Raw genomic sequence first — 12,001 nt, forward strand, 5'->3', positions numbered from 1 at the left:
CCCTAAAATCTCCCACCTACCTCTGCTCCCTTCCCCCTCCCCACACTGCCTCAGCGCACAGGGTATATCATCTATCTGGCCTGCTCTTTTAGCTCCAGTCCCTGGCCACTGCCAATTAACTGCTGACCCTGCCAAAGCCCTGTACAGGTCCCACCTTGCAGCTCGACCTCAGGGAACTGCCAGGCTGCCCTCTTCGACTCAGGCAATGAGTAATTCTGCTTTGCCAAATGATTCTCCCCAAGGGCATCTGTCTAAGAAGCCTGAACCTAGACAGGATTCTCACATCGTAGCTCTCTATTTTTAAAGAGTACCAATGGGAAAAGAGAATCAAAACAGAAAATGTCACTGGGCACAATCTTCGTCGCTCCAACTTGATGAATCTGGAACACAAGAGTCTTCCTAGGGCTTTCCTCCAAAACCCTTAAGAGAATCCAACTCTCTTTGGTGATAGATTTTCCTTAAAAAAGACTAATTTATCACTAAATGAAACATGGCCAGAGAATCATACCTGAAGCTTAACTGTGTCACGCAGTTTATTTTAATATGCCCTATTTATGAGAAAAAACTTAAGAGGTTGGGCTATGCAGTTTGTTTTTTTTTAAACACACCAATTTTATTGGTACATGTTAATAAAGGATACAATTCATCCAAAGTGTACAATCAATGGTATATGGTATAATCACAAAGTTGTGCATTCATCACATCAATATTATTAGAGCTTTTTCATTATTTCAATAACAATAATAAATAGAAAACAGACAAACAAGAAAATTCTTTACCTCTCAATCTCTATGCTTCACTATTTCTGGTTATTCTTGTACAATTATTTATTTATTAAGCAGTTTTATTGAGATATATTCACATACCATACAATATATTTTTTTTCCTTCAAGCAAATGCTGATCAATCTCAGAGTTAAATAGGAAAAACCAATGCTTCAAAGAAAGGCAAATTACACTTTCATTTTCGGCACAGGCCACCTCCTTGTCAGTGGGTAGAAAGTCATTCTGTGACTGATCAGCACTTGCTCAAAGGAAAAAAGGACATAATTTATTCAATAAGGGCATTCTTAGCAGATGGTTAGCATAAGCAAGAATAATGTTAAGTATGAAACAGCCATCACAAGCCAGAATGTCCTAATAGGAAGTAAGTATTTAAATCTATCCTGTCCAACATGATAGAGAGTAGCTCATGTGACTATTTAAGTTCAAATTGATTAAAATTAAAGTTTAAAATCTAGAGTAGATATAGATAATTTCCATGAAAGCAAAAAATTCTATTGGACAGCAATGCTTTGGACCAAAGGCTTTAAAATTTTTGATTTCCAAATATTTTCTCCCATTGAGTAGGCTGCCTTTTTACTTTCTTGACAAAGTCTTTTGAAGAACAAAAGTGTTTAATTTTGAGGAGGTCTCATTTATCTATTTTTCCTTTGCTTGCTCCTACTTTGGGTGAAAAGTTTAAGAAACTACCACGTACCACAAGATCTTGAAGATGTTTCCCTACATTTTTTTCTAGAAGTTCTATGGTTGTAGTTTTTACATTTAGGTCCTTGATCCATTCTGAGTTGATTTTTGTATAAGGTGTGTTCTTGCTTTCTTTTGGATATGGACATCCAGTTCTCCCAGAACCATCTGCTGAAATAGACTGTTCTGGCCCAGCTGGGTAGGCTTGACAGTCTTGTCAAAATTCACTTGACCTTTGATATGAAGGTCTATTTCTGAGTTCTCAATTCTTTTGCACTGGTTAATCTATCTTTATGCCAGTACCATGCTGGTTTTTTTTGTGTTTGTTTTTACCACTGTAACAAAGTAATATGCTTTAAAGTAAGGGAGAGTCCTCCAAATTCACTCTTCCTTTTTAAGACATTTTTGGCTATCAGGCACTCTTAAACTTCCAAATAAATTTGATAATTGGTTTTTCCATTTCTGCAAAAAAGGCTCTTGGAATTTTTACTGGGATTGCATTGAATATATAAATCAGTTTGGGTAGAAATGACATCTTAATGATATTTAGTCTTCCAATCCATGAACACAGAATGTCCTTCTATTTATTTAGGCCTTTGGTATCTTTAAGCATTGCTTTGTAATTTTCTGAATACAGGTCCTTTATGTTCTTGGTTAAGTTTATTCCTAAATATTTGATTAATTTAGTCACTATTATAAATGGAATTTTTTTCCCTGACTTCCTCCTCAGATTGCTCATCCATAATGTATAGTAACACTACTGATTTTTACATATTAATCTTGTAACTTGCCACTTTACTGAACTTGTCTATTAATTCTAGTAGTTCTGTTGTGGATTTTTCAGGATTTTCTAAAAATAGGATCATATCATCAGCAAACAGCAAGTTTTACTTATTCCTCTCCTTTTCGGGTGTGTTTTATTACTTTTCTTGCCTAATTGCTCTAACTAGAAATTCTAGCCCAATACTGAATAAAAGGTGATGGGCATCCTTGTCTTGTTTCCTATCTTAGTGGGAAAGTTTTCAGTCTTTCACCATTGAGTACAATGTCAGCTGTGAGTTGAGAACACTTCCTTCTATTCCTATCTTTTGGAGTGTTCTTAATAAGAAAGGATGCTGTATTTTGTGAAATGCCTTTTCAGCATCAATCAAGAGAAAAATGTTTTTTTTCTTCATCAAACTACTGATGTGGTTTATTAGACTAATTGATTTTCTTGTGCTAAACTGCCCTTGCAAATCTGGGATCAAGCCCACTTGATTGTGTGTATAACTTTCATTGCTTTTTTTTTAAACTTTTAAAATTTATTCATTTTTTTCTTCCCCTCCCCCCCTCCTCGTCGCATGGGCACTGGCTCACCATGCAGGTACCCATGTAGGCCTTCAGTTCACCACGTGGGCACTCACACGGACACTCGGCTCACCACTCGCACGCACGTGGGCACTTAGCTCACCACATGGGCACTTGGCTAGCCATGCGGACACTTGGCTCACCACATGTGCACTCAGTTCACCATGCAGGGACTAGCTCGCCGCACAGGCACGCTTTCTCTTCTTTTTCACCAGGAGGCCCCAGAGATCGAACCTGGGTCTTCCCATATGGAAGGCAGAGGCCTTATCACTTGGAAGTGATCTGCTTCCTTAATGTGCTTTTGGATTCAGTTTACAAGTATTTTACCGAGGATTTTTGCATCTATATTCATTACAGAAATGGTCTGTAATTTTTTTTCTATAGTATGTTTATCTGGTTTTATATTAGGATGGTGTTGGCTTCATAGAATAGTTTGGTAGCATTCCTTCCTGTTCAATTTTTTGTAAGAGCTTGAGTAAGACTAGTATTGGATTATCTTGAATGAATGGTAGAATTCATCTGTGAAGCAATCTGGTCCCGGGCTTTTCACTTCCGGGAGATTTCTGAGGACTGTTTCAATCTCTTTACTTGTGATTTGTTTGTTGAGCTCTTCTATTTCTTCTGAGGTCAGTGTAGGATGTTGGTGGGTTTCTAGGAATTTGCCCATTTCATCTATGTTGTCTAGTTTGTTGGCACAGTTGTTTAGAGTATCCTTCTATGATCTCTCTCATTTCTGTGGGGTCAGTGGGAATGTCCCCCCTCTCATTTCCGATTTTATTTTTTTGCATCTTCTTTCTTTATTTCTTTGTCAGTCTAGTTAAGGGTTTATTAATTTGTTGATCTTCTTGAAGAACCAACTTTTAGTTTTGTTGACACTCCATTGGTGTTTTTTGTTCTCAATATCATTTCTTTCTGATCTCATCTTTATTATTCCTTTCCTTTGCCTTGGTTTGGGATTAGTTTGCTGCTCTTTTCCTAGTTCCTCCAGGTGTGCAGTTAGGTCTTCAATTTTAGATCTACCTTCTTTTTTAATGTAAGCACTGAGGGCTATAAATTTCCCTCTCAGCACTGCCTTTGCTGTATCCCATAGGTTTTCCTAGGTGTGTTCTTGTTGCCATTTGTCTCAAGATATTTACTGATTTCTCTTGCAATTTCTTCTTTAACCCACTGGTTATTTAAGAGTGGGTTGTTTAATCTCCATATATTTGTGAATTTTCCCTTTTTCTATCCATTATCAAACTCCAGCTTCATTCCATTATGACCAGAGGAAGTACTTTGTATAAATTCAATCTTTTTAAATTTACTGAGACCTGTCCTGTGACCCAATTATGTTCTAACCCGGAAAAGGATCCATAAGCACTTGAAAAGAATGTATATCCTGGTGCTTTGGGGTGTACTGCTCTGTAAATGTCTGTTAGGTCTAGTTCATTTATCATATTACTCAAGCCCTCTGTTTATCCTCTGTCCATATGTTCAATCCAATGCCGAGAGTGGTGTTATTGAAGACTCCAATTATTAATGTAGAGACATCTATTTCTCCCTTCAGTTTTGCCAGTGTATGCCTCACATATCTTGCGACACCTAGGTTAGGTGCACAAATATTTATTATATTTACTTATTCTTGGTGGATTGCTCCTTTTATGAATACATAATGACCTTCTTCATCTCTTTTAACAGTTTTGCATTTAAAAGCTATTTTGTCCAATATTGGTGTCACTACTCCAGATCTTTTTTGGTAGTTTGCATGTAATATCTTTGTCTAACCTTTCACTTTCATCCTGGTTCTGTCCTTACATCTGAGGTGAGTCTCTTGGAGATGGCATATAAATGGTTCACATTTTTTCATCCATTCTGTCAGTCTACGTCTTTTGATTGGGGCATTCAATTCATTAATGTTCAATGTTATTACTGTGGAAGCATTAGTTACTTCGCCCATTTTATCCTTTGGCTATCTGTTGTCATAGCTTACTATGCCCATTTTACACTTTAAGTTATTAGTAATCTTCCTTTTTTATCTTTTTTTGTAAGATTTATTTTTTATTTATTTCTCTCCCCTGCCCCCTCACCCCAGTTGTCTTTTCTGTGTCCATTCGCTGTGTGTTCTTCTGTGACCACATCTATCTTTATCAGAGGCACTGGGAATCTGTGTTTCTTTTTGTTGCATCATCTTGTTGTGTCAGCTCTCTCCGTGTGGGCGGCGCCATTCCTGAGCAGGCTGCACTTTCTTTCACGCTGGGCGGCTCTCCTTACGGGCACACTCCTTGCGCGTGGGGCTCCCCTACGCGGGGGACACCACTGCATAGCATAGCACTCCTTGTGTGCATCAGCACTGCGCATGGGCCAGCTCATCACACGAGTCAAGGAGGTCTGGGGTTTGAACTGCGGACCTCCCATGTGGTAGGTGGATGCCCTATCCATTGGGCCAAGTCCGCTTCCCTAATCTTCCTTTCTATACTCTTCTCCAAGTCTCTTGCCCAATTCAGGCTGCAGAACTACCTTTACCATTTCTTGTAAATATCGTTTTTTTATAACATACTCTCTCAGTTTTTGTCTGTGAAAACTTTAAACTCACCCTCAATTTTGAAGAACACTTTTGCCAGATAAAGAATTCTCGGCCAGTTGTTTTTCTCTTTTAGTACCTTAAATTTACCATAATACTTTCTTCTTGCCTCTATAGTTTCTGGTAAGAAATCGGCACTTCATCTTATTGAGCCTCCTTTGTATGTCACGCATTACTTTTCTCTTGCTGCTTTCAGAATATGCTCATTACTCTGGTATTTGTCATTCTGAATAGTAGGTGTCTTGGAGTAGGTCTATTCAGATTGATTCTGTTTGGGTGCATTGCCCTTCTTGTATATCGATATCCAAGGTATCAATAAGGGTTTCATAATAGTTGCAAAGTTTTCAGTCTTTCTTTCCTCAAATATTCCTTCTGCCCCTTTTCCATTCTTCTCCCCTTCTGGGACCTGATAGATAATGCGTATGTTTGTGCATTTCACATTGCCATTCTATTCCCTGAGACCCTGTTACATTTTTTTCATTCTTTCTGTTTCTGTTCTCCTGTCTTTTCAAATTCAGATGCTTTATCCTCCAATTCACTAATTCTGTCTTCCATCAATTCAAATCTGTCATAACATGCCTCTAATGTATTTTTAATCTCATCCCTTATATCTTTCATTCCCATAAGCTCTGCTACTTTTCTTTGCAGGCTCTCAAATTGTTCTTTATGCTAACCTAATATCTTCTTAATATCCTTTGTCTCTCTTTTTTTTTTAAAGATTTTAAAAATTTATTTCTCTCCCCTTCCCCTCCCATCACCCCCCCCCCCCACCATTGTCTGCTCTCTGTGTCCATTTGCTGTGTGTTTTTCTGTGACCGCTTCTATCCTTATCAGTGGCACTGGGAATCTGTTTCTTTTTGTTGCATCATCTTGTTGTGTCAGCTCTCCGTGTGTGCGGCGCCATTCTTGGGCAGGCTGCACTTTCTTTAGCACTGGGTTCTACTTACGGGGCGCACTCCTTGTGCGTGGGGCTCCCCTATGCAGGGGACACTCCTGCGTGGCATGGCACTCCTTGCGCACATCAGCACTGAGCGTGGGCCAGCTCCACACGGGTCAAGGAGCCCAGGATTTGAACCACGGACCTCCCATGTGGTAGGCGGACGCCCTATGCATTGGGCCAAGTCTGCTTCCCATCTTTTATCTCTTTGGTCATATTTTCCCTCAACTCCTTTAATTGATTTAGGAGATTTGTGTGATTATCATTGATTAGTTGTCTTAAATCCTGTATCTCATCAGGACTTTTGGTTTGTTCCTTTGGCTGGGCCATCGCTTCTTATTTTTTAGTATAGTTTACTAAACTAGCTGGATATATGCATTTATGCATTATATATGCATTATATAGCTTACTATACTAGCTGGATACAAGCTTAAGGAACAGATGCCTCAGAGTTTAAAATTCAGTGATACATTAAAATATCAAAATGTCCAGATTTCAACAAAAGAGTACTAAAGTTACACAGAAAGAGGAAGGGATGAAGCAGGCAAAGAAGAAAATTAAAGAAGTATTAGAAACCAGAGGCTCAGACCTGGGACATACCAAGGATGTTAAAGAAAAAAAGATCCTAAATCTGATCATAAGAGAGAAAGGAACGTGTGGAAAAGAACTATCAGGAAAATGATAAGTGAAAAGAGAATATCAACAGAGGGATGGAAATTACAAGAAGGAACCAAAAAGAGATGAAAACCACAGTAACAGAAACTAAAATTTCTCTTGAAGGAGTCAACAACAGATTAGAGCTGGCGGAAGAAAGAAACAGTGAACTGGAAGATAAAACTATTGAAATCACTTAGTCTGAAAATCAAAAAAGTGAACAGAGTGATCAAAGCATGAGGAACCTGTGAGACACCATAAAATATAACAATATACACATTATAGGACTCTAGAAGGAGAAGGAAGAAAGGGAGAGAGAATATTCTAAGAAAAAGTGGCTGAAAGCTCCCCAAATTTAACAAAAGACATGAATATACACATCCATGATGTCCAATGAACTCCACATAGGATAAATCCAAAAAGACACACAGGATAAATCCAAACAGACCCACACTGGGATACATTATAATAAAGCTGCCAAACACTAAAGACAAAGAGAGAATTCTGAAAACTACAGGAGAGAAACAGTAGGTCACATACAATGGAGCCTGATTGAGATTAAGTGCTGATATCTCATTGGAAACAACGGAGGCAAGGAGACAGTAAAATGACATATTTAAAGCACTAAAAGCAAAAAACCACCAACCAAGAATTCTACGTCTGGCAAAACTGACTTTCAAAAATGAAGGAAATATTAAGACATTCCCATATTAACAATAATTGAGGGAGACTGGCCCTACCAGAGATGCTAAAGAGAGTTCTGCAGGTTGTAAAGAAATGACACTAGACAAAAGATCCAAGCCACTTGAAATAAAGATCTTGGGTAAGTGTAACAGCATGGGTAAAAATAAATGTCAGTACTACTGCAGTTTTGGTTTGTAACTCTACTTTTTACTCCCTACAGGACAAAAAAGGCAAATGCATAAAATGTAATAAGAAATCAGTGGTTTGGGGGCCTAAAATGTGTAAACATGCAATTTACGACATTTGAGAAGTACATTCAAGGCTAAGGAACAGCATGGGATAGGAACATAGTTAGTGTATACCACTAAAGTTAAGCTGATATTCTAAGCAAATGAGAGTGTTATAGATTTAAGATGTTATATTTAAGCCCCATGTTTACTACAAAGAAAATACTAGAGAATAACGCAAGCTCATAAAGACAAATTAGAGTCCAGGTTTCCAGGGGCAGTAGGAACAGATAGGTAAGGCATAATGGGTATAGAGTTTCTGCTGAATGGGAAAGTTTTAGTAATGGAAGGTGATGAGGGTACTGGTAGATTATAAACATGAATAATCCCATTGAACGGTATACTTGGGAGTTAGTGAGATGGGAAAGTTTATCTTGTATATGTATATATGTTCCCACAATTTGAAAAAAGAATAAGTAAATAAAGAAACAATGATAATTACATGTAATATATGATGATCCTGGACAGAGCTAATAATAGAAAAGGACATTTTTGGGACATGAAAAAATTGGAATATAGACTGTAAGCTTTATATCAATATGCAAGTTTCTTAAACTTTATAACTGCACTGAAGATGTTACAGAAGTGAGTAACCTTGTTCTTAAGAAATGAACGTGGCAATGCTGAGTGCTCAAAGAGCAGGAGGCATACAACCTTCACTCAAGTGTTCAGAAAATGAACTGATAAATAGACATACAGAAAGATAGGTGGAAAGACAGTCTGATAGAATGAAACAGCAAATGTGCAAAAAGTTAAGCTTGGTGGATCTGTGAGGATAATGGTCTGCTGGATTTCTCTGTATGGAGTTTGTATTGTATTATTTTTGTAACTGTCCTCTAAGTTTGAATGTATTTCAAAATGAAGCATTCTTTAAACAGTATTTCACCCCCATGGGGGATGATGGCTTACATCTGATAAAAGATCAGATCAGGATAAATTGTGAGACTGAATAATTGCTTCCATCGGAAGTGCTGTATACATCAAAATTTCCTTCTATTCCCCTTTTACACCAAGCAATCAGATATGCACGAGGAAACTTTACAAAGAAAAACAATCTAGGTCACTTTCATTTTTGGAAGGGAAAAGACTTCTTTCCCCGGGCTAAGGACAGAACTGCCTTCAAGTCTACTAAAATACATGTGTGCACACCAATATTCTTGCTTACACAGATACTCTCAGTACTGTTTCTTTAGCAGCAAAGTCATTCTGATAGTTTGTTTAATTAAAAAGGAAAGGGGGAAAGCCTATGATAATCTTGAGCGTTTAACACAAACTGAAAGATCAAAATCCACAAGCTGACAAAAACACACTGACAATTTTCACACAAAGAAAAAGGAGGAGGGGGAAGTTGACCTGGTGTCTGCTTTTTTTTTTAAGATACCAGAGCCAGGAGTTGAACCCAGGACCTTGCATGTGGGAAGCTAGCACTTAACCACTGATCTACATCTTTTAAAGCTGCTTCTCCGGCAGCCACACTGCTTTTTTTTTTTTTTTTTTATAGATTTCTTTTTATTTATTTAATTCCCCTCCCCTCCCCCGGTTGTCTGTTTTCTGTGTCTTTTTGCTGCGTCTTGTTTCTTTGTCCGCTTCTGTTGTCGTCAGCGGCACAGGAAGTGTGGGTGGCGCCATTCCTCGACAGGCTGCTCCTTCCTTCCCGCTGGGCGGCTCTCCCTACGGGCGCACTCCTTGCGCGTGGGGCTCCCCTAGGCGGGGGACACCCCTGCGTGGCACGGCACTCCTTGCGCGCATCAGCACTGCACATGGGCCAGCTCCACACGGGTCAAGGAGGCCCGGGGTTTGAACCGCGGACCTCCCATGTGGTAGACGGACGCCCTAACCACTGGGCCAAAGTCCGTTTCCCAGCAGCCACACTGCTTTGATCTCTCAAGTTCTAAGTGGAGTGAAAATAATGACCCTTTACGCCCTGCTTCCACTGGAGGAAAAAAAAATGAAACTGTCCATTTCAGCCTACCTACAACCATGCTGAAACTCCCACTTAAGGCCTATTCTAAGTGGCAAAGGAGACAGGGAAGGAGAACAAAGGACAGCATACCCAGTCCACAGCTTCTTCTAAAACCCATACCCATAGGATGTTAAAATGTTTAGTTAAGCCATCAACCAAAAATGAAAGCACTTTTTCAAATTTTATTACATCCACAAATCCAAGGTTAGAAAATATCTGTTCTGGCCTTAGCTAGACCATGGATACCTTACATTTCCATTTCCCCAAGGGTAAGAACAGAGGTTATCCTCTAAGGCAGTAGTTGTCCAAGTATGGTCCCTGAACAGCAATATCAGCATCTTGGGAATTTATGAGAAATGCATATTCTCAGCCTCTACCTGAGACTTATGGAATCAGAAACTTTGGGAGGGAAGCCCAAACTGTGTGATCTAACAAATTGTCCAGGTGATGCTGAGGCACTAAAGTTTGAGAACAATAAATCAGTAGTTATGGTGTGGGGACCGTGAGTTTTTATTCCTACAAGTTCCAGGTGTTGCTGGTCCTGCTTGTCAGCACTTTGATCAGCACTTTGAGAACCACTGCTCTAGAACAATGCTTCTCAAACTTGAACGTGCCAACTCATCACGTGAGACTCTCATCAGGATGAAGATTCTGATTCAATAGGTGTAGAGAGAGGACAACCTGAGAGTCTTCATTTCTAAGAAACACCCAGGTGATTCCAATGCCAATTCAAGATCAAGACTAGGGTTCCTGGGGGTGTAAAAGAAAACAACCTACATTTAAGTACTTGGTAAACTAGAATCTGCAATATTAATGTGTTTTGCCAAGTGTTAGATTTTAAGGTATGATTAATAAACAATCTAAAATTCCCAAGGAAAGGGAAGAAGCTAAAACCTTGAATTTATCTACACACATTTGCTGAGGACTCTCAGTGAGGCAGGAGATCGACTCTTCAATGAGTATCTCACCAATAGGAGACAAAGGGACATAGAGCCTATGCAGCTCAGCAGCCCCCTCTCTTCCATACTATTAACCTCTTCCAACTACCAGCTCCTTCCACTAGGGCCTAAAAATAGGCTCAAGTATGTCTTATTTTAAAAACTCTTCCCTTTAGCTTTCTGCTTCTGTTATCAAATCTCCCCACAGAGTAGCAAACACCTGCAGTCTCTCCTTCACCTGATGTGTCTCCTCATGCTACTACAACCTGTCTTCTGCCTTTAAAGAAACAGGCAGAAAAGAAGTCATCATGGCCTCCTAATCATAAAAGCCAACAGCAACAATCAGGGCATCTCTTCCCACACTTCTCTCTCTGTGCCAGGATGCAGCTGACCCTTCCTTCATTCATTCACATCCTCTATTCAAACCTTTCTATATATTATCTCTTAGATTTGGCCAAAAATGTTTTTGAAAGTCTGAGGTTCCTTACATTGTGGCAGTACTTTTAACAAACAACAATTGAGAAAATGCATGATGACAAAACAAAAACAAAAAAATGGTTTTGAGTTCCAATACTTTCAAATGAGTATCTTCTAACACCATCTCCTAAATATATTTGAGAAGTTGTTAAAGATACAGGCAAGGCATTTGTTTGTAAACATTACAATCATACTGTATGCACATGTATTTGAGGTCACCTTGTGATGACCCATAGGACCCTGATCCACCTCCACCCCCAGAAATCCAAGGTACACGGTCCAGAAGCTGGGAATCACTGCTCCCCTGCCTCGGGCCTCTGTGACACCTTGGACAGCGGCCATCACAGCACACAATGCATTACAATTAAAGACTCTGCCTCTCCCAGACAGTGAGTTATTAGAGTTTATTGCCTTAAACAACACTCCCTGTACTTCTGCCTCCCTCCATTGCCCCCAGTCAGTAATCTCTGATCTACTTTCTATCTCTGTGAATTTGCTATTTCTAGTCATCTAAGTGATATACAGATTTGTCCTTAGTATCTTGCTTTTTAACTAAGCAAAATGTTTTCAAGGTTCTTCCATACTGCAGCATGTCTCACAACTTTTATTCTTTCTTACGGTGAAATAATATTTCATTGTTGTATATGTTCTACATTTTATTCGTTCATCTGATGATGGACTCTTGGGT

The 12,001-nt window shown here is 39.1% G+C and overlaps 1 protein-coding gene across 3 annotated transcripts in view; it reads right to left on the bottom strand.

Annotated features, from left to right (window-relative positions):
* ASAP2 (ArfGAP with SH3 domain, ankyrin repeat and PH domain 2) overlaps positions 1–12,001 on the bottom strand; it is a 211,497-nt gene that overhangs the window by 87,557 nt on the left and 111,939 nt on the right. The gene's annotated exons all lie outside the window — the stretch shown is intronic.

This window comes from Dasypus novemcinctus, chromosome 25, assembly GCF_030445035.2.
Source record: "Dasypus novemcinctus isolate mDasNov1 chromosome 25, mDasNov1.1.hap2, whole genome shotgun sequence".
Taxonomy (NCBI): Eukaryota; Metazoa; Chordata; class Mammalia; order Cingulata; family Dasypodidae; genus Dasypus; species Dasypus novemcinctus.